Source organism: Solanum dulcamara, chromosome 1 (genome assembly GCF_947179165.1).
Source record: "Solanum dulcamara chromosome 1, daSolDulc1.2, whole genome shotgun sequence".
Classification (NCBI taxonomy): domain Eukaryota; kingdom Viridiplantae; phylum Streptophyta; class Magnoliopsida; order Solanales; family Solanaceae; genus Solanum; species Solanum dulcamara.
The window spans coordinates 51,214,791-51,237,127 of record NC_077237.1 but is presented as its reverse complement, the minus strand read 5'-3'; the positions used below and the strand labels follow the sequence as shown (position 1 = coordinate 51,237,127).

The window sequence follows — 22,337 nt, the reverse complement described above, 5'->3', positions numbered from 1 at the left end:
ATTGACAAACAACGATGAAGAGATGGTTGATGTTTTGACTCAAATCCAAGGCATCAATGTAGTGGCACAAATTTATCGTTCCTCCATTGATGTCTAGTTAGCTGAATTGTAGGTATTTCATGAGTCCGTGGGTACACAAGTTGAGGGCCTTAAGAAGGAAAATGAAGATCTGAATACGGAGGTCACAATACTCACTTAAGCTATTTCGAATCTTCCCACGGGTAGAGAAGAACATGCCAAGATAAAAATTATTAAATCAATGTTGTTTGATGGTGATTGTGATGCCAAGGAGTTGGAAAACTTTCTATGGGATTTGGAGCATTACTTTTCTACTGCCAATGTTTTTGCAAATGACAAGTTTACCATGGCTGTCCATTACTTTCATAGGGATTCTATTCTGTGGTGGCGGACTAAGAACGCTGATGATGAGAGTGCTAAAAGACCTAAGGTTGATTGTTGGGAAAAACTTAGGGATGCAGTGCATGATAAATTCGTGCCAAGCAACTCATCTGGGGTTGCTAGGAATAGGTTGAAATGGTTGAAACAAGTGGGATCTATTTGAGAATATGTGAAGGAATTCACATCGTTGTTGTTAGATATTCAAAATATGTCAGACAAAGATAAGTTTTACAATTTTATTTTTGGAATTAAGGGTGGTCACAAAATGAGTTACGTAGGTAGAAAGTTCTAGATCTTCTCGGTGCAATTGCTACTGCAGATGTCATGATCGACTATCGATCAACTAGTGTAACTACTGACCCAAATCCTTTGTCTAAGACAAAGATAAAGGAGAAAGGAAAGGACTGGAAGAAAGAGAGTCGCACACAAAATAGAAATGACAAAGGCAAGATAAAAGTGGATGTTGCTTTGTTTAGTCAAGGCAAACAAACTGGCTAAAAGGTTTGCTGGACTTTCCAAAAATTGGGCTATCTAGCAAGGAACTGACTAAAATAAGGAAAAATAAATGCTCTCCTGCCCAAAGAGGAGAAACAAACAAAGGGAAAGGGGCAGGAAATTCCTGCGTATGTCAATCCATTGCGGTTGCTTAACACTCTTTCTAGTGTTACTGAAATGGAGATAAAAGACAAGGATGTCGCTAGTGATATTGCCTATGTCAGTCTACAAAAATAATGGATGACCTGTCGGATGAATATGGCATTTTAATGTATATTGGAATGAAGATCGGGGACAAGAGTATAGTCATCATGGTGGATACTAGTGCGACCTACACTTTGGTTGCCTCAAATATTTTTAAAGAGTATAAATTGAAGGTGATTAATTATGCAATGAAGATGAAGACTATCAATTCTGCTACACATCCAGGCTATGGCATTGCTCTGGATATCCCTTTGAAAGTTGAACACTAGTCTGGTGTGCATGACTTGACTGTGGTACCATATGATGACTTCAATCTACTACTTTGAATCAAATTTATAAGGAAATTCAAGGTTTTTCCTATTCCTCATTTAGATGGCTTACTGTTTATAGGGGAGAAAGACCTAGGATTTGTGAAATGAATCTACCCCCGTTGATGAGAGAAGTAATAAGAATACTGGAATTGCTGAACTATTACCAACTATGGCTTTTGATAAGGGATTGAAGAAGGGTGAACCTAATTATCTTTCTACTTTGGTTAAAGTGAAGCCGGATGTGTAGATTGAAGTTCCTAATGATGGTGCAAAGTTTCTGGCTGAGTATAAGAATGTGATGCCTCTGGAACTGCCTAAAGAATTGCCTCCATGGAGGGAAATTGATCAAAGGATTGAATTAATACGTGGATTAGTTCCACTGGTATGACCTCCTTACCATATGTCTCTATTGGGGTTAACTGAACTTCACAAATAATTGTTTGAGTTGCTTGATATTGGAATAATTTAGAATTTAAAGGCTTCATTTGGTATACCCATCCTATTTCAGAAGAAATAAGATGACGGTCTTAAAATGTGTGTTGACTACAAGGCACTGAATAAAGTGACTGTGACAAATAAGTACCCGATGCCGCTGATTCTAGACTTGTTGGATAAGATGCCTAAGGCTAGTTTCTTTTCTAAGTTAGATTTAAGGTCTTTCTATTAGCAAGTTCGCATAGCCAAGAAGGATGCCCCGAAGACCAGCTATGTTACTAGATATAGTAGCTATGAAATCCTTGTAATTCTATTTGGGCTGACTAATGCCCCAACTACTTTCTACAACTTTGTGAGTATCTTGATGACTTTGTAGTAGTCTACTTAGATGATTTAGTCATATATAGTAAGACTCTAGAAGATCATCTATTTTATTTGAGAAAGGTGTTGCAATGACTTTGAGAATATCAACTCTATGTCAATATAGAAAAATGTTAGTTTGCTAGTTGCGAAATAAAGTTTTTGGGCCATTTGGTAAGAAAAAACCAAGTGCACATAGATCTTAAGACGGTGCAAGCAATTATAGAATGGTAGGCACCAAGTAGGGTTAAAGAACTAAGGTCATTTCTAGGACTTTCAAACTAATATAAAAATTTCATAGCAGGCTATTTGAAAAAGACTACCCGATTAATGGATTTGCTTAAGAAGATCATGGAATGGGTTTGTTCAGAATCAAGGGAGAAGGCTTTTAACTCATTGAAGAAGGCTATTGCTTCTGAACCAATACTGTGGTTGCCTACTTTTATCTTCCATTCGAGGTACACACTGATGCCTTTGACTATGTTGTTAAGGGTATAGTGGTGCATGGTGAACATCCGATTGCATTTGAAAGCAGGAAATTAAATCCTGTGCTGCAAAGGTATTCTGCTCATGAAATGGAGATGTGAAAGTACTCCATTGTCTTCAAATTTGGCGAGTGTATTTACTTGGGATGGAGTTTGTTTTCAATACATAAAATGTGGCTAATACATAATTCAAAACTTAACAAAAACTGAGTTTGAAGCAGGCTAGATGGCAGGAGATATTTGCTGAATATGACTTCATGTAGGTACATAAACTAGGCAGGAAAAACCAAGTGGATAATGCATTGAGTCACAAAGAGGTATTTGTTGTTATTTATGTATTACTAGACTTGAATCTGACTTTTTTGATAAGATCAAGCTTAATGTTGCATTCAATTCATTATATGTTAAATTAATAAATCAAGTAAAATATGCACTATTAGGCGGTATTAGATCGAAGACGGTCTGATTTGTTTCAAATGGGGGAGAATTGTTGTTCCTCAAGGTGATGGACTACAAAGAATACTCCAAAAAGAAATGAGTGATTCCCTGGGACCGGAAGGGGAAAGATTGAATCTTGATATGATACTATTTATGCTTGACATCTAGGTGTTGAAAGGATGATGGCATTGCTATCTTGAAAGTATTTCTAGCCTAAGATGAAAGATGACATTGAGTCCTAGGTAAAATCTTATCTGGTGTGTCAACATGACAAGACTGAAGGAAAGAAGGAAGCTGGATTGTTACATCCTCTTCCTATAGTAGAGAGTTCGTGGGCTTCTATTTCAATAGACTTCATTAGCGGATTTCTAAAAGTGGAGGGTAAAGAGTCAATCATGGTTATAGTTGATAGGTTCTCAAAATACGGTATCTTTATTTTTGCTCCTACCTTATGTTCTTCTGAGATAGATGTTGAGTTATTTTATAAGCATGTTCTGATGAATTTTGATGTTCCATTAGATATTGTGAGTGATCGTGATGCTTCAACATGATGGGCATCGATTTGAAGTTCTCAATGGCACACAACCTACAAAATGATGGACAGACTAAAAGAATCAATCATCTGCTTGAGGAATATCTTAGACACTATGTGATAGTAAGTTAGAGAAACTGGGTTGAGTTATTAAATAGCGCATAATTTTGTTATAACTTGCATAGGTATTCAACAACTAAGAAGAGTTCATTTGAGTTAGTGTTGGGAGTATAACCTAACATGCCACTGAAAGTCTCTAAGTCTAAGTCTCAAGGTAAATTTTCTGCAGCTTACAGGTATGCACGAGACAAGCAAGAGTTGCTGGATGAAGAACAAGATAGCTTGAGGAAGGCAGTAAAATGGATGAAAAGGTATGCTACCAAACATCAGTGTGATTTGGAATTCCAAGTTGGAGATAACGTGTTGCTATAACTTACTCCACAAATCTGGAAGAAAATCATAGTAATACGATTCATCATTTACTTATTTCAAAATAGGCTGGACCCTTTGAAGTTATAGAAAAGGTGGGTTAAGTTGCATACCGGTTGAACTTGTAGGAAAGACTGAAGATTCACCATATATTCCTTGTGAGATATCTGAAGCCTTTTCATGAAGATGATGAGGATCCAACAAGTTCAGAAAGTAGATATAATGCTCCTATTGGGCAGACTCAGTTTAAGGAACTACTTGAGAAAATTCTCGATCATAGGACTTTGGGTCAAAGAAAAAAGAATTGGCGAATAGAGTTTTTTGTTCAATGGAAATGAAAGCAAGCGTGTGATGCAACTTAGGAAAAGGGAACATCATTGTGGAAATTTGAGTATGAGATCTAGGCGTACTTTGATTCTGCCTCATTGAGAATGATGAGCTCATCTGGTGGGGGAAGTTTGTTAGACCCTCAACTTGATGGTTTGAGTGGCTCGAGCTTGGCTAGGGAGTTACATGATGAACCTAGTCAAGGCCCAATAAAGTCAGTCAAGATAAGGTTCAATTGAGGAAGACCTTGACATTGTCATAGCTAAGGCATACAAGGCAAGGTATGGCTAAGACATGAAAAGGGTAGGGAAAAGCTAAGGCAAGGCAAGGCAGTGATCGTGGCATGGATTTGCCAAACAAGTTCGTCGGCTAAGTGTTGGGAAAGGTCAATGGGTGAGGAAACTGGACCACAATGGCAAGTAGTGCGGGGCAGGACCTGGGCACAATGCATACACGTGTGCAGGGGTGAAACAACACGGCTAGAGATAGAAATTGGCGCTAGATTTCAAGGCCACTTGCGTGTGCCTCGCATATGCGTGGGCAGTTGGGTGGTTTAAACTATTTCTAGCCATTGTGGCTTTGTCAGCATTTTGGATAGGCTTGTTTTTTTTTTTAAATTCAAATTGCCTATCAGTTGGGGATGTCAACTGAATTAGTTAGGCATGTGACTGGGTGTTGTGGCCTATTTATTGGTACATGTAGACCAGTCTCAGACAGAGTTGGCCTGGTTATGGCACGAGTTTAATACAAAGTTGGAACTTTTTCTTGTACGTGCTTGTGTTGTTCTAATTTTGTAGGCATTTTTTAATTGTGAAATGAGTTTGAGGAAGAAGTAAGAAAAGCTGAGTCTAAGTGTGTTAAGACTGTCTAAGTGGGTTAGATCATTTTGGATTGACCCCCTTACATGTGCCATCATGACTTGAGAAATCGGGCTATTATACTTGAAAAGTTAGTATCATTATAAAATTGGAGATGTTAAATTTTTTAATAACCTTTTTTACCTCACTATTAAAATCAATGCCTAATAACATTTTCGTACCTCATAAAATATAAGTAATGTAATTACAAGTAATATCACCTAACTTTTATTGTATGTGATGACTGATAGTGTGTGTGTATACATATTGATTGATCAAAATATTCTTCAAATATTAAACGATTTGTGCCCTTCAGAATTTAATTACTCATTCAAATGACTAACTTGCTATTGGATAAGTTTGGTATTATTCAAATTTTAAAGTCAACAAAAAATTCAGATAGTTTTTGTGGAAGTATTCTAAATCTGAATAGGAATAAATTATTGATTATTGGATTCTTTATTAGTGTAGGATTGCATTCGATTCTTTATAGCATGACTTTTTAACTACTAATGTTAATTCTCTCAAATGTCTGAAAGTAAAAAGTCTTTCATATTAATAAATCAATAAACTTTTAAATTGACTTTGTTCTTAATCTGGCTGCAGGTCAATTGCAATCAAGTCAACGAAAACGTGAAGATATTTGAACAGATAAAACTCAAGAGCTCATGGTTACTGCATATTATTGCTAGAATATCAAAGTTTTAATGCTTGATTTATCATTAAAAATTATAAGTTCAGTATCAAATTTAATTTCATGACTATATATTCTTGTTGATCAATTGAGAAATTTTAATTTTAATTTTAATTTTTGTGTGATTTATTTTAAGCTTTCTCTTAACCTACAGTAGATGTTGTTTATTATCTTTGCAATATTTTGGTGCTTATATTAGTTATTTTTTCATGAATTTAAGTGATTAATATAATCATATATTTTTCTGATCTTGCTTATGAATGTCTTTCTAACTGAAGTATTATAGGGTCTTTGTCTTTGTTTTCCTTCACTTCCACTACTAGTGAAGACTCAGCCCCATTTTACACAATAACACCACCCTCATCCGAGTCCACAAAGCGAACTCCCAACTTGCAAGTCTGTGCACTTCTTTAGCTAACTCTTTCTCTCCTTCCTCAACATGAGCATTAATCTCCATGGATAACTTGTTAAGAGCATGAAAACCAATATTAGCCTTTCCTAGATGGTAGACAGTGCTCATATCATAGTCCTTGAGTAGCTTAATCCATCTCCTTTACCTCAGGTTTAACTCTTTCTGACCGAAGACATACTGGAGACTTTTTTGGTCAGTGAACACATCCACATGCACACCATAGAGATAATGATGCCAAATCTCACAGAAAAAATAACTGTTGCCTACTCGAGATCATGAGTCGGGTAGTTCCTCTCATGGATTTAAGTTATTTGGAGGCATAATCTATAACCTTACATTTCTACATTAGAAAAAAACGAAGTCCAACTCTGGACGCATTACAATAAATAACAAAACCATTTCTTCCCTCTAGTAGGGTCAACATTGGGGTAGTATCAATTAAGTTTTCAATTTCTGAAAACTTTTCTTACAAGTTTTGGACTATTGAAACTTAGTCTTCTTCGGAGTAAACTTAGTCAATAGAGACAAAATAGATGAGAATCCTTCCACAAACCTTCTTTAGTAAAAGGCCAAACCAAAGAAACTCCTTATCTTAGTTGGGAATGTGGGTCTGGGCGAGTTCTTTACTACTCCTATCTACTGTGGATCAACTTGGATACCTTCTCCAGATATAATATGTCCTAAGAATGCTAGAGATGCTAGAGAAAAAACTCATACTTTGAAAACTTAGCATATAACTCACTGTCCTTAAGAGTCTGAAGGACAATTCTGATTTGGTTGGCATGCTTCTCCTCATTTCTGGAATAGATCAATATTGTCGATGAATATAATAACGAACATGTCTAAATAATACCTAAATACTCTATTCATGAGATCCATGAATGCTTCATGAGCATTAGTCAAACAAAAGGACATAACAAGTAACTCATAATAGTCATAATAGGTTCTGAAAGTTGTGTTTAGAATGTCACTTTCTACACATTTAACTAGTGATAGCCGGATTTGAGACCTATCTTGGAATAACAAGTGATACCCTGAAGTTGGTCAAATAAGTCATCGATTTTGAGAAGAAGATATTTATTTTTATGGTAACCTTGTTCAACTGAAGGTAGTCAATACACATTCTAAGGGAACCATCTTTTCACACAAATAAGACTGGAGAGACCCAAGGTGAGACACTCGACTGAATAAAATCCTTATCTAAGAGATCTTTCAACTGCTCTTTTAAATATTTCAACTCAGTTGGAGCCATTTTAAATGGCGGAATAAGATAGGTTGTGTATTAGGAAGGACATCTATCCCAAAGTCTATGTCCCTATCATGAAGGACTCCAGGTAGATCACCGAGAAAGACTTCTTGTGGATAATTCACAATTGGAACTGACCGAAGAGATGGTGTCTCCATATTAGAGTCTCTAACTAGGACAATGTGGTAGATACATCCCTTGGAAACTAACTTTCTATCCTTAAGGTATGAGATAAAATGATCCTTAGGCACTATTGGACTACCCTTCCATTTTAAGACTAACTCATTAGGAATTTGAAACTTGACTACTCGGGTTTTACAATCAATGGATGCATAACAGTCATGAAGCCTATAAGACCCAGAAGTTAGAAAGTTAGAACGAAGGAGAAATCTCAAGAAAAAGAACAAATTTTAGGTCTACGACTATTTTTGCGGATCGTAGTGGATCCTACGACTCGTAGAAATGAGTTTTAGAAGGAGTCCTTGAACTTGTTCTGGACAAGTCTCTGAAGGAGTTTCTATGATTCAACAGGATGAGTCGTCGTCCTATTGTTGAGTCATAAGGATGGCTCATATAAAAATTTCAGAGGTCCTTCAAACTTGCAGGTTTTCAAGACTTGTAAGAAGAATAGGTCTACGACCCGTAGAGACTTTGACGAGTCATAATAAAGACTCATAGCCAAACTTCAAAGACTCTAAAATCAGAGTATTCTCAGACTTACGGGATGAGTCTAGTTGATAACTCGTAATCATGATGACGAGTTGCAACTATGACTCGTGGACACAACTTTAGAGGTTCCAAAAAAATCTTAGAAAAACTCAGTACCTGCACGACGTTTTAAGTCTACAAGTCATAGACTTAAGGATGTATTGTAGAGATGGATTTGTAGTTTAAGAATCCCAGTTTAATGAATGGTAATCTAGTCTTTTCCCAAAGTTTGGTTCAATGAAACTAGACACAATTATGGCTTACTTCAATCCTATAAGTATCCATCCCTACAAAATTCCCTCTATTCTAAATCATTTTTCAAATTTCTGTAAGGAATGATCAAAGAATGCTTTCAAGCTAGGGTTTCAAATTTCATCAAGGTTTCCTCTCTAATTTTAAGTGATTTCAATCAAGGTATGTGGGAATCGAACCGTGGGTTCCTTTCACCCATGGAGTCTCAAGGTTTTCTCAAGTGTTTTTTAAATTTTCAATTATCTATTAACCCTAATTTTGATGAATTGCAGTGGGCTATTTCAATTTCATTTAAAATTATTATCAATGATTATTCTAAGCATTTTTATACATGATTTTAAGTTTAATTATGAATGGCCATGTATAAAACTATTTCCAATTATGATTATGAAGTTAAAGATGATATTCATGAGTTGATTATGAGTTCAATGGTTTTCAAAAGAAAAATTTTATGAATGAAGTTGAGATTATGATTTAACGATGAAAGTTATGATGATGATCAATTATGATTCAAGATAGTTATTATGGTGTGATAAGTACAATTCTCACACAATCATATTTAAAGATGGTGATAAGGATAATTCTTACCGAAGTTATGGATTTATATGAATCACTAATGTTAATGAGCTACTCTTAGTATGTTTTATAAAGATGGATTGATAGGTAGTTACTATCTTTCCATATAATATTTATGATTATATTTTAATGAATTCCATTGGGATATTGACTAAGCACCAAGAAAAGTCATAGGTGGGGTTTAGTCCGATAACATAGTTAGTTACCCAAGGAAATCCTAGTAAGCAAACTAAATTCCCAAGCTACGTTTCCCACATAGGTTTTCTTCATGGACTAGCTAGTGAAAATGGGATAGCAATGCTTGGAGTTGGAGACAATTCAAATTGTAGTCGTTAAAGTTGAATTATCGTCGAAGTAAAGTGTTGTTCGTGTGAGGTGCTGCTGCAGGGGTGTGGTGCATTTTTGCAGGGACTAAATGTGTTCTAAAAGGGCTAGGGGTGCTTATGGTTGAAGACACACGACCCCTCATTTCTTATGAGTAAAGGTTTTACAAAATAAAGGCTAGACACCCTATTTTGGTATCGTAGCTCCGAACGAGTCGTTTGGAGTTTATGTTGTATATTGTTTATGTAAAATGCTTAAACATATGTTGCAGGTTGTTGTTGGTTGGATGTAGGTATTAGGAGTGGAATTAGAAATTCGGATAGGGCACATTATAGGGGAGGTGCTGACCGATTTTCGTAAACTCTTTAACTAGTTAAGAAACTAGTCGAGAAAGCAAGCGAAGGATTGAGTTCTATGAATACTTATGTGTAGCCTCAAGTGATGGAAAGCCAAGGGTTGTTAATACTCATATTGCTTTTATGTTACTTAGGTTTAAAGGACAACAAGATGAACGGGATAAAGAGTAACTCATAAGAGGTATGTGAAACTCTCTCTCGGCATGTTTTTGACATAGATATGTAAAGCATATCTTTTCTCTTCCTTTTTGGCATGTCTTAGATGTAGGCTATGGATGATGAAAGTTTCGAGGAAAATTCACTCTTAGGTTTTGAATATGACTTCAGGACTCTTGATCACTTCTGGATATTAAGACTTTTAAAGTAGTTAAACTCCTACTCCTCGAGTCTTCTATATGACTGTATAACGATTGACTCCACTAAGCTCTTTTTTGTAAAAAAGGAAAGGCTCTAAGATAACCAATGCTCGAACTACTATAAGATATTTCATACTGGTATATGTCTAAGATTTCCAAAACTCCCTTTTACCTAGTCCTTAGTGACATTTAGATGGTATACATCAGATACTTTCTGCCCTGATCTCCATGGATGATTCACCCGATGAATTCATTCAGTCTTTGATAATGATTTAAATTGTGTTTTATTTCTCACTACTCTACTTGTGTATACTGTAACACTTCTTTCATTGCGCTCGAGCCGAGAATAGTAATCATGCACAATTCCACTGTATTGTTCATCGCGCCCTCACTAAAAGGCTGTGTACGTATGTATATATATGATGATGTGATGATGTGTTGTAATAAGGAGGTGATGGTACTACAAATATGATTCATCGGATCCTTGATAGGGCCGGCTATATTGAAAATTTGAGCATGCATGATTTTACTTTTCTAGGTACAGGTTTCTGATTTGATATTTTATCCCCTACTTTTCTATTTCAGATATGCCTCTAGTCGTATTGTGTTATATTTTACATACTCAATAAATATGTCGTACTGACCCCCCTTTTCTTAGAGGGGATGCGTTTTATGCTCGTAGGTACAAGTATAGGTTTTGGGAATCCATCATCTTAGGATCCCGCTCAGCTTAGCTGGAAGAGGCTCCATTGTATCGGAGCCTAGTTTTTGGAATTGGCCATTGATGGATAGTATTGTTTTGTTATTCAGGAGTACGGTGGGGCCCCTGTCCCACCATATGTTGTCATTGATATTGTTAGAGGTCTGCAGACATGTATATGTGGGTTGTGTATATTAGTTTGATTCAGCTGGGTCTACATGATGTATGGTATTTGTTATTATGTTATGGAAGCCTTGTCGGCTTGCATGCCCTTTCATGTTATGATACAAATGAAATAGGCTACATGTTTATGAAAATGTTATCGCCTAATGGGGCTCTGTTACATGATATTATTTTATTTTATAGTTCAATCTGACCACAGCTGATAGTTATGTATACGGGGGGTCCAGATCGGATCCCAATCGCGGCCTACGGGGTTGGGTCATGAAATAAGTGGTGTTAGAGCAGTTTGTCCTTGGAGTGTCTGCAGACTGTGTCTAGTAGAGTCTTGATTATCGATGTGTTGTGCACCACATCTATAAACAGGAGGCTATAAGACATTTAGGATATTACCTTTCTTTTACATCTGAGATTGTGCTATAGATCTGAGTCATAGGATAATTCCTTATACTAACCTTGGATCTTAACAGAAGGACGACACCAACAGAAGGAGGTAATTGACGACGTGAGAAGTTACGAAGCATGCAGGTAAGTAAAGTGAAGGCACGAAAGATATTTGTTGAGAAAAGTATTGACATGTGATTGAAATATAAAGTCGGAAACTGAAGGGGAAAGTAGACGAGAAAATACAACAGATGTAGTCTGAAGTTGGACATACGAGGTAAGTCCAGTATTTTTATATTATTATTGACTTTGAAAGCCCTGTGTGGCTGTAATATGAGATGATATTGAAAGCCCTATTCGGCTGTAATATGATACGACTATATATGTGTTGGCCCTGTGAGGCATTGTTGGTATTTTCTGCGTGCAAGTTTGGGAATAAGTAAGAAATATAGAGGAAACTCTGCCAAAATTTTCCATGAACAAGAAAAGGGGATAAAACATAGCTTTATAACATAGTACCCGATGATGCTAAATTAAAGCTGTAAGGGATATTCTTCATGGCATAAATAAGGGACACTCTTTTTACTCTGGGAAGTTTATTACGGAAAAACAAAAGGCTGTTTGAGCAGTACAGTTCAGACCACAGTATCTCCAGCCATAATTGTGCTGTAGAAAAAAAAAGAAGCTCAAGTTGAAAGGTAAGATGTCCAGTAATTGAGCTTTACTCATTTTGAAAGTACCAAGCCCCAAACTCGTAATTGTAAATTAGATGAGTTGTTCAACTCGAGGATAAACTCGGAATGAGATCAGGTAGGTCAAGTATTAAAAGAAGTACTGTGATGTTTCAGAGATTCTGGTTTCTTCCAATAATGGTTGGAAAATGGGTTACGATAACAGTTTATAGTTCTCCACCGACTAATTGGGGAAAGAGCTTCAGACAAAAGCACCTCAAAGAGATGTTAGGAATTGAATGTGAGTGCGAACTAAAAAAGGGATATGTAAGTATGAATTGAACGGTGTGATAAAATTATACAGGGATAAAGTAGGACCACTAAGAAGGTGCACTTAGTATACGTTGACTAAGTTAAAAGTCTGCATTGAGTACGCAGTAAGAGCATGGAGCTTAAGATACAAAGAAATGACGCGTGTACACAACGTCGCCCTAAAAATAGTGGAACCCTTAAGGGACGAAGATGGCAAACTTAAGGAATAATTGGTGTAACCTACATTCACCCCAAGGAATAAAAGGCGCAGCTTCCATTCATCTCAAGAAACAAAGGATATAGGTTGGGAAAGACACTACTCCAAGAGAACATGGGATAATGAATGCCGGAATACAAATGTTGCCTAGTTAAAAGAAAAATTAGAATGACTACAAGTGTATATTAACTTTTTATAAAGACAAGTAGAATGTGGCCTCGGATGAGTTGTTCCATGGGTCCTATTACTCAAGTATAGATTAATAGATGAGGTGTCGCACTATGTATGAAAAGGGTTCTCGATGCTTCGTAATTTAGCCAAGGTTCCGTACATGGATAATTAGGTTGGCAAAAAAAATGCAGACGGATGGGGACATGATATAATACCAAGTAGAATAAGGAAGGAGACTGGACGAATTTGAAACAGGGCATAGAGACATAGAGCAAGGTATAAGTGGATAAAGGTATAAGTACCCTCTAAAGGGGGGAAGCAAGTGAGAGAACTGCAAGGGTAAGAAAAAGGGATAAAACATAGCTTTATAACATAGTACCCATATGATGCTAAATTAAAGCTGTAAGGGGTATTCTTCATGTCATAAATAAGGGACACTCTTTTTACTATGGGAAGTTTATTATGGAAAAACAAAAGGCTGTCTGAGCAGTACAGTTCAGACCACAGTATCTCCAGCCATAATTGTGCTGTAGAAAAAAAAAAGCTCAGGTAGAAAGGTAAGATGTCCAGTAATTGAGCTTCACTCATTTTGAAAGTACTAAGCCCCCAACTCCTAATTTTAAATTAGATGAGTTATTCAACTCAAGGATAAACTCAGAATGAGATCAGGTAGGTCAAGTATTAAAAGAAGTACTATGATGTTTCAGAGATTTTGGTTTCTTCCAACAATGGTTGGAAAATGGGTTACGATAACAGTTTATAGTTCTCCACCGACTAATTGGGGAAAGAGTTTCAGACAGAATCACCTCAAAGAGATGTCAGGAATTGAATATGAGTGCGAACTAAAAAAGGGATATGTAAGTATGAATTGAATGGTGTGATACATTTATACAGGGATAAAGTAGGACCACTAGGAAGGCGCACTTCGTATAGGTTGACTAAGTTAAAAGCCTGTATTGAGTACGCAGTAAGAGCATGGAGCTTAAGATACAAAGAAATGACGTGTGTACACAACGTTGCCCTAAAAATAGTGTAACCCTTAACGGACGAGGAAGGCAAACTTAAGGAATAATTGGTGTAACCTACATTCACCCCAAGGAATAAAAGGCGCAGCTTCCATTCATCTCAAGAAACAAAGGATATAGGTTGAGAAAGACACTACTCCAAGAGAACATGGGACAATGAATGCCAGAATACAAATGTTGCCTAGTTAAAAGAAAATTTAGAATGGCTACAAGTGTATATTAACCTTTTATAAAGATAACTAGAATGTGGCCTCGGATGAGTTGTTCCATGGGTCCCATTACTCAAGTACAGATTAATAGATGAGGTGTCGCACTATGTATGAAAAGGTTTCTCGATGCTTCATAATTTAGCCAAAGTTCCGTACATGGATAATTAGGTTGGCAAAAAAAATGCAGATGGACGGGGACATGATACAGTACCAAGTAAACTGAGGAAGGAGACTGGATGAATTTGAAACTGGGCATAGAGTTATAGAGCAAGGTATAAGCGGATAAAGGTATAAGTATCCTCTAAAGGGGGAAATAAGTGAGAGAACTACAAGGGTAAGATGGAGGAAATTGATATGACAACATGCTTGAGATGGATGGTTAAACTTCAATAAGATCCCTTGCTGAACAAAGCTAGAAAGATATGAAAGCCATAAGTAATTGGATAGAAGTCTGAATGGTATGCAAGACAGTGTTAAGAAGTTTTGATGAGACCCTGAACGGTGTAGCACTAGAAGATGTGTGCGTATAAAAGTAAAAGAATATAGCAATGAAAGGATATCAAATAACACAAGGGATACTACAAAAGATAATGATAGCATGCTAGACCAAAAGCCAAAATATTAGCTATAAAGTTGGTCGCAAATGATGTTACAATAGATGTATAAACAAGGACAAAAGAATAGAAAGCCTCTTGTGGTAGAAAATGAGAAGAACACAGAGTGAATAGGGGAAAGGAAAGAAGTGCGACAAGGTGAGACCTAGTGAGACGATGCTAGGATATTTCTCAGGTTAAGTTGAGCACCTTCTCACAGTTTCATAAAGGTAAAGGAAGACATGAGATAACAATAATAAAGTGTTACCAGCTGGGGTAAGGAAAGTGTAAAATGGTTTAAGTAAGACGGGCGAACTAGCTGGTTACTATAGGATGGCGAGCTCATATGCCAAACTTCTTCGGGATTATGCTAGCTAATGACAGACAGAACTCAAAGCGGCTATAAAGGTTACTATATGAACGAACTTTAGCGCTACTCAGTAGCCAACCCTAATGAATGGGTGCATACAGAGAGGGGTGAATACAATAGGAGAAGTTAAATCAAAATGACCAAAAAGGGACATGGTTATAATGGAACTAAAAGTCTACCCCAATACAGGTTGCAAGATAATAAAGGAAAGGACAAGGCAAAACATAAAGACTTATGAGACAACACTGAGGTAAATTTGGAGCTAAGTTGAGTGCCCCACATATTATTGCAAGGACTACAATGAAACGCGACACGAAGACTTCCCGGGGGGGTCACCCATCCCAGTATTACTCTCGCCCCAACATGCTTAACTTTGAAATTCTAGTGGAATTTAGTGTGTTAGGGCTGGTATGATCACGCAAGGTAGAAGAATCTGAACTAACGGCGGAGAAACGACATGGGATTATGTACCCCGGGTACTATAAGTTACATTAAGGGAATTGTAAAAAGGGGCCAAGGAAAACCAACAAGATTAGCTAATTATGAACTAATGACGCACTTGAATGCCACAGTCCCTCAATATAGTACCAGTTAATGTCATTTACGGAAGGCATGAAGTAATACGCGAGGTCGAGGATTCCATAATATGACCTGGGCTACAAGACTCACTTCACACTCCAGTGCCAAATGACTCTAAAGGGAATGTTACCTGTGGATTAACGATATTAGCCCCTGCTCCTTCGATCAAAGGCTACCTACTCAGTCGAGAAGGACTATACGAGGCTAAGGATTCCCAAATTATCAATGTCATTACGCACCTATTCTATACTCTTCAAGAGTAGGGTGTTATACGGGTTATTGCGAGTAGGCTAATGAATCAGCCCATTTGTTTTCAATCAAGACTACCTATGCAGCAGAAACTAAGTGAAGTTATAGGACAAGGAGGTAGTAAGACTCTGTGAGGGTTCCCCAGCTAATATCTCAGATAGAGGAACTTCAATTATGATTAACGTGTGGAGATCAGTCCAAGAAGAGATTGGGAACACAGATAGGTGTTAGTACCACATTTTCCCTCGAGCTGCTAAACAAACTAAGCATATTATAAAATGCTAAAAGATATATTGCAAACCTATATGGTTGGTTTTAGGAGTAACTGGGACGATCGTCTACCACTTATTGAGATCGTCTACAAGAATGGCTACCATTCCAGTGTCTAGGTGACACCATACAAGACTGGTGGGGAGTAACGTATAAGTCCTCTATGGGTTGAGTCGATGTTAGAAAGACTAAGTTGGTAAGCCAGACATGATTAAGAAAGTTATTGACTAACAACCTATAGTCGATAGAAGTGATATACAGATAATCAACATCAATAGTCAGAGTTCAAATTAATGGTTAAGTGTTCTTGACAGGGTCACCTAGGAAGGGAGTAATAAGATTCGGCAAGAAAAGGAAACTTATCCCAAAATACATCGAACCATATTAAGTTACTTGTAATATGGGAAAAATTGCCTGTAAGTTGAACTTACCACCTGATTATGAAACTATACGCCAAATATGTCTGATATGGATACTTCACAATGTACTGGTGATCCACCTAGAGTGTGTCCCATAGATGATGTACACAAAATGGAATCCTACGAGGAATAACCTATAACCATCTTAGAATGGCAAATTAGAAGGTTGCGAATAAGGACGTGACTTTCGTCAAACTACTATGGCAAAACAAAAACCAGAAAGAGGATGACCTGGGAAGCTGAGGAGAACATGAACCACAAGGATGGCTCATATAAAAATTTTAGAGGTCCTTCAAACTTGCAGGTTTTCAAGACCTGCAGGAAGAATAGGTCTACGACCCGTAGAGACTTTGACGAGTCATAACAAAGATTTACAGCCAAACTTCAAAGACTCTAAAATCAGAGTATTCTCAAACCTACGGGATGAGTCTAGTTGACAACTCGTAATCATGATGACGAGTTGTAACTACGACTCGTGGACACAACTTTAGAGGTTACAAAAAAAATCTTAGAAAAACTCAGTACCTGCACGACATTTTAAGTCTACAAGTCGTAGACTTAAGGATGTGTTGTAGAGATGGATTTGTAGTTTAAGAATCCCAGTTTAATGAATGGTAATCTAGTCTTTTCCCAAAGTTTGGTTCAATGAAACTAGACACAATTATGGCTTACTTCAATCCTATAAGTACCCATCCCTTCAAAATTTCCTCTATTCTAAATCATTTTTCAAATTTCTGTAAGGAACGATCAAAGAATGCTTTCAATCTAGGGTTTCAAATTTTATCAAGGTTTCCTCTCCAATTTTAAGTACTTTCAATCAAGTTATGTGGGAATTGAACCATGGGTTCCTTTCACCCATGGAGTCCCACGGATTTTTCAAGTTTTTCTTAAATTTTCAATTGTCTATTAACCCTAGTTTTGATGAATTGCGTTGGGCTATTTCAATTTCATTTTAAATTATTATCAATGATTATTCTAAGCATGTTTATACATGAATTATATGATTTTAAGTTGAATTATGAATGACCATGCATACAACTATTTCCAATTATGATTATGAAGTTAAAGATGATATTCATGAGTTGATTATGAGTTCAATGGTTTTCAAAAGAAAAATTTTATGAATGAAGTTGAGATTATGATTTAACGATGAAAGTTATGATGATGATCAATTATGATTCAAGATAGTTATTATGGTGTGATAAGTACAATTCTCACACAATCATATTTAAAGATGGTGATAAGGATAATTCTTACCGAAGTTATGGATTTATATGAATCACTAATGTTAATGAGCTACTCTTAGTATGTTTTATAAAGATGGATTGATAGGTAGTTACTATCTTTCCATATAATATTTATGATTATATTTTAATGAATTTCATTGGGATATTGACTAAGCACCAAGAAAAGTCATAGGTGGGGTTTAGTCTGGTAACATAGTTAGTTACCCAAGGAAATCCTAGTAAGCAAACTAAATTCTCAAGCTACGTTTCCCACGTAGGTTTTCTTCATGGCCTAGCTAGTGGATCCACATATAGCTCTTAAAGTTAAAGTTGTTCTCACAGGGTCTACCTTGGCAAGTAGCCTCTATCTTCTAGATGTTGGAGTTAAATAGAATTCCATGTTATAGATCACATGATCTTAAGATGTTGGTTAAAGGTCCTATACCACACAATTTGAATGTTAAAACAAGAGATTTACTATGATCTTTTAAGATGCATTGACCATAAGTTTTACTGTGCTTTCAAATATCTTTAAGCCTTATTCATGTTCATTATATCTGTTACACCCCACACTTTTGAACCTTGAAATGTGTTCCTAGTCTTCTTGAAAGTGGACATAAGACCCCCACTGTTCACACACCTCAAACAACTCTAACTAAAGAAGAATGCGATAACCCGTGAGAGGGAAAGTTGGAAATAGAGTCGTGAGAATCCGGAATGGGTTGGAGGCCAAGAAATGAGTCGTAGGACTTGATTTATCTACATAAGCTACTAATTTAGAAGTCGTATACACTTTAGCTACTTAAGGACATACTAAGCTTACGTAGCATGGATTACATAGGCTCTTAAAATAGGATGAGATTACGAACCCACGAGAAAGGGAACAAGATGACATGAGGTAGCCAATAAGAGAGTGACATGTGGCAGCACCTCAAGCAAGGAGGTGACCCACCTTCCTACTTGGGGGTGGGGTGGACCCCACTGCCATGTGGAAGCCCCTAAGTGGTTGCATAGTTACGGTGGTCCAATAAGTGTTGGACACGTGTCACCCTTAGAGGCACGAGGCAGCCAATAAGAGAGTGACATGTGGCAGCACCTCAAGCAAGGAGGTGACCCACCTACCTGCTTGGGGGTGGGGTGGACCCTACTTCCATGTGGAAGCCCCTAAGTGGTTGCATAGTTACGGTGGTCCAATAAGGGTTGGAAATGTGTCACCCTTAGAGGATGACACGTGTCACCTCCTAAAACACCCTACATATGTATGTATTGTGACTAAGAACTTCAGTTCTTAGCCAAAACTTCAGCAGCCAAAGAAAAGGAAAACCGTGAAAGAACAAAAAGAAAGGCAGCCATGGTTTTGAGAAATTAAAGGTAAGTTTTTCAATTTTCCTCCGTGAATTAATTATATACGGTGTTCCTCAACCACATGGAGATGTATATATGTATCTTACTATATCTACAGATTTATTCCTTCAGCTTTACGCCTAGAAAAGTAAGAAAGAAGAGGAGAAAAACGTTGGAGGGCAAAAAGAGGAGCTACGGGTTTGGGGGCTGCCAAGGTAAGCCTCCGAGTTTCATTCCGTGAATTAATTAATTGAGGTGTCCCACGTCTATAAAATTGTGTTTTATAACATAAAATCTCACTTTGGGGCAGCGGAGAAGTAACACCAACCGCCCGCTGAATTTCAGTACGGTTGGAGAAGTTCCGAGTTGCAATTTGGCAGTTTTGGCCAAATTCGGGTAAGGTAAGGTTTCTCCTTTAAATTTGGACTTTATGTGTTGTTATGGAGTGTATTATAGGCCTTTTTTGTGGCTGTAAACGTGAAAATGGGATTTTAAATCTTGGTGTTGGAGAAAATCCAAATTGTAGTCGTTAAAGTTGAATTATCATCGAAGTAAAGTATTGTTCGTGTGAGGTGCTGCTGCAGGGGTGTGGTGCATTGTTGCAGGGCCTAAATGTGTTCTAAAAGGGGTATGGGTTCTGCTGGTTGAATCCACACGATCCCTCATTTCGTATGAGTAAATGTTCTACAAAATAAAGGCTAGACACTCTATTTTGGTATCAAAGCTCTGAATGAGTCGTTTGGAGTTTATGTTGTATATTGTTGATGTGAAATGCTTAAAAATATGTTGTAGGTTTTTTTTGGTTTGATGTATGTATTAGGAGTGGAATTGGAAATTCGTATAGGGCACATTATAGGGGAGGTGCTGCCCGATTTTCGTAAACTCTTTAACTAGTTAAGAAACTAGTCGAGAAAGCAAGCGAAGGATTGAGTTCTATGAATACTTATGTGTAGCCTCAGGTGCTGGAAAGCCAAGGGTTGTTAATACTCATATTGAATTTATGTTACTTAGGTTTAAAGGATGACGAGACGAATGGGATAAAGAGTAACTCATAAGAGGTATGTGAAGCTCTCTCTTGGCATGTTTTTGACATAGGTATGTAAAGCTTATCTTTTCTCTTCCTTTTTGGCATGTCTTAGATGTAGGCTATGGATGATGAAATCTTCGGGGAAACTTCAGTCTTAGGTTTTGAAAATGACTTCAGGACTCTTGATCACTTTTGGATATTAAGACTTTTAAAGTAGTTCAACTCCTACTCCTCGAGTCTTCTATATGACTGTATAACAATTGATTCGACTAAGATCTTTTTTGTAAAAAAATAAAGGCTCTGAGATAACCAACGCTCGGACTTTTATAAGATATTTCATACTGGTATATGTCTAAGATTTCCAAAACTCCCTTTTACCTAGTCCTTAGTGACATTTAGAGGTATATGTCAGATACTTTCTGCCCTGATCTCTAGGGATGATTCACCTGATGACTTCATTGAGTCTCCGATAATGATTTATACTGTGTTTTTTTCTCACTAGTCTACTCATGTATACTGTAACACTTCTTTCATCACGCTTGGGCCGAGAATAGTAATCGTGCATAATTCCACTGCATTGTTCATCGCGCCCTCACTAGAGGGTCGTGTACGTATGTATATATATGATGATGTGATGATATGTTGTAATAACGAGGTGATGGTACTATAAATATGATTCACCGGATCCCTGATAGGGCCGACTATATTGAAAATTTGAGCATGCATGATTTTACTTTTCTAGGTATAGGTTTCTAATTTGATATTTTATCCCCTACTTCTCTATTTCAGATATGCCTCTAGTCGTATTGTGTTATATTTTACATACTCAATAAATATGTCGTACTGACCCTCCTTTTCTCGGGGGGGATGCGTTTCATGCTCGTAGGTACAGGTATAGGTTTTGGGAGTCTGTCATCTTAGGATCCCGCTTAGCTTAGCTGGAAGAGGCTCCATTGTATCGAAGCCTAGTTTTTTGGTATTGGCCGTTGATGTATAATATTGTTTTATTATTCAGGAGTACGGCGGGGGCCCTGTCCTGCCATATGTTGTCATTGATATTGTTAGAGGTCTGCAGACATGTATATGTGGGTCGTGTATATTAGTTTTATTTAGTTGGGTCTACATGATGTATGGTATATGTTATTATGTTATGGCGGCCTTGTCGTCTTGCATGCCTTTTCATGTTATAATACAAATGAAAGGGGCTATAGGTTTATGAAAATGTTATCACCCAATGGGGCTTTGTTACATGATATTATTATATTTATAGTTCAATTTGACCACAACTGATAGTTATGTATATGGGGGGTCCAGGTCGGACCCCAGTCACAGCCTACGGGGTTGGGTCATGACAATATCGATCATGCATCTTATGTCATATTGATCACGTTCCTTTACTTGTTCATGCATATCTCACATACTTAGTACCTTGTATGTACTAACGCATATTTTTCCTACATTGTCTCATAATATAGGGACGGTTGTTACTCACAATCATCCTATTCATGGATAGAGTTGCTTTAGTGCTCAAGAGTTAGTGAGTCCTCATTCTATCGAGGACATGACTTTCTTTTCATATTGCTACTTTGACTTTCTATTTTAATTTGGGTGAGCTAGGAGCTTGTCCTAAGCCCCCATCAAGCATAGACTTAGAGACATATTTCTACATTACTTTGATGTAGTCCATTTTGGATGGTGATTGATTATTTATATCCCTTAGACTTATATCTTTGAGTTATTTCTTTCACTTAACTTATCATGTTTCTTTTACCTTATGTATACGATGTATTCTAAGTTTGCTTGGTTGGGATCCTTCGGGTTCCCAATCTCCATGTCACGGTGTTACACCCCACACTCTTAAGCTCGGAATGCCTCCTAATTTTCTTAGAAGTTATCATGTGAGCCGCATAAGCTACGAAACTATCAAAAAACTCTAAAGAAGAAAGAATGTGATACCCCATAGTAGGGAAGGTTGGAAATAGGGTCATGAGAAGTTAGAAGGAGTTGGAGGCCAAGTAATGAGTCATAGGACTCGACTTACGTATGTAAGCTATCACTTCGGATGTCTTATATACTTAAGATAGAGTACACGCCGAGCTTACATAACAAGGATTACATAGGTTCTTAAAGTAAGATAAGATTACGAATCTACGAATAAGAAGTAAGAAAGTGATGCACCTACTTGGACTAAGTAG

General features: G+C 37.1%; 1 pseudogene; it reads right to left on the bottom strand.

The window, feature by feature from the left end:
* Positions 1-15,330: 15,330 nt before the first annotated feature.
* LOC129904636 (5S ribosomal RNA) lies at positions 15,331-15,450 on the bottom strand (annotated as a pseudogene).
* Between the last annotated feature and the right edge of the window lie 6,887 nt (positions 15,451-22,337).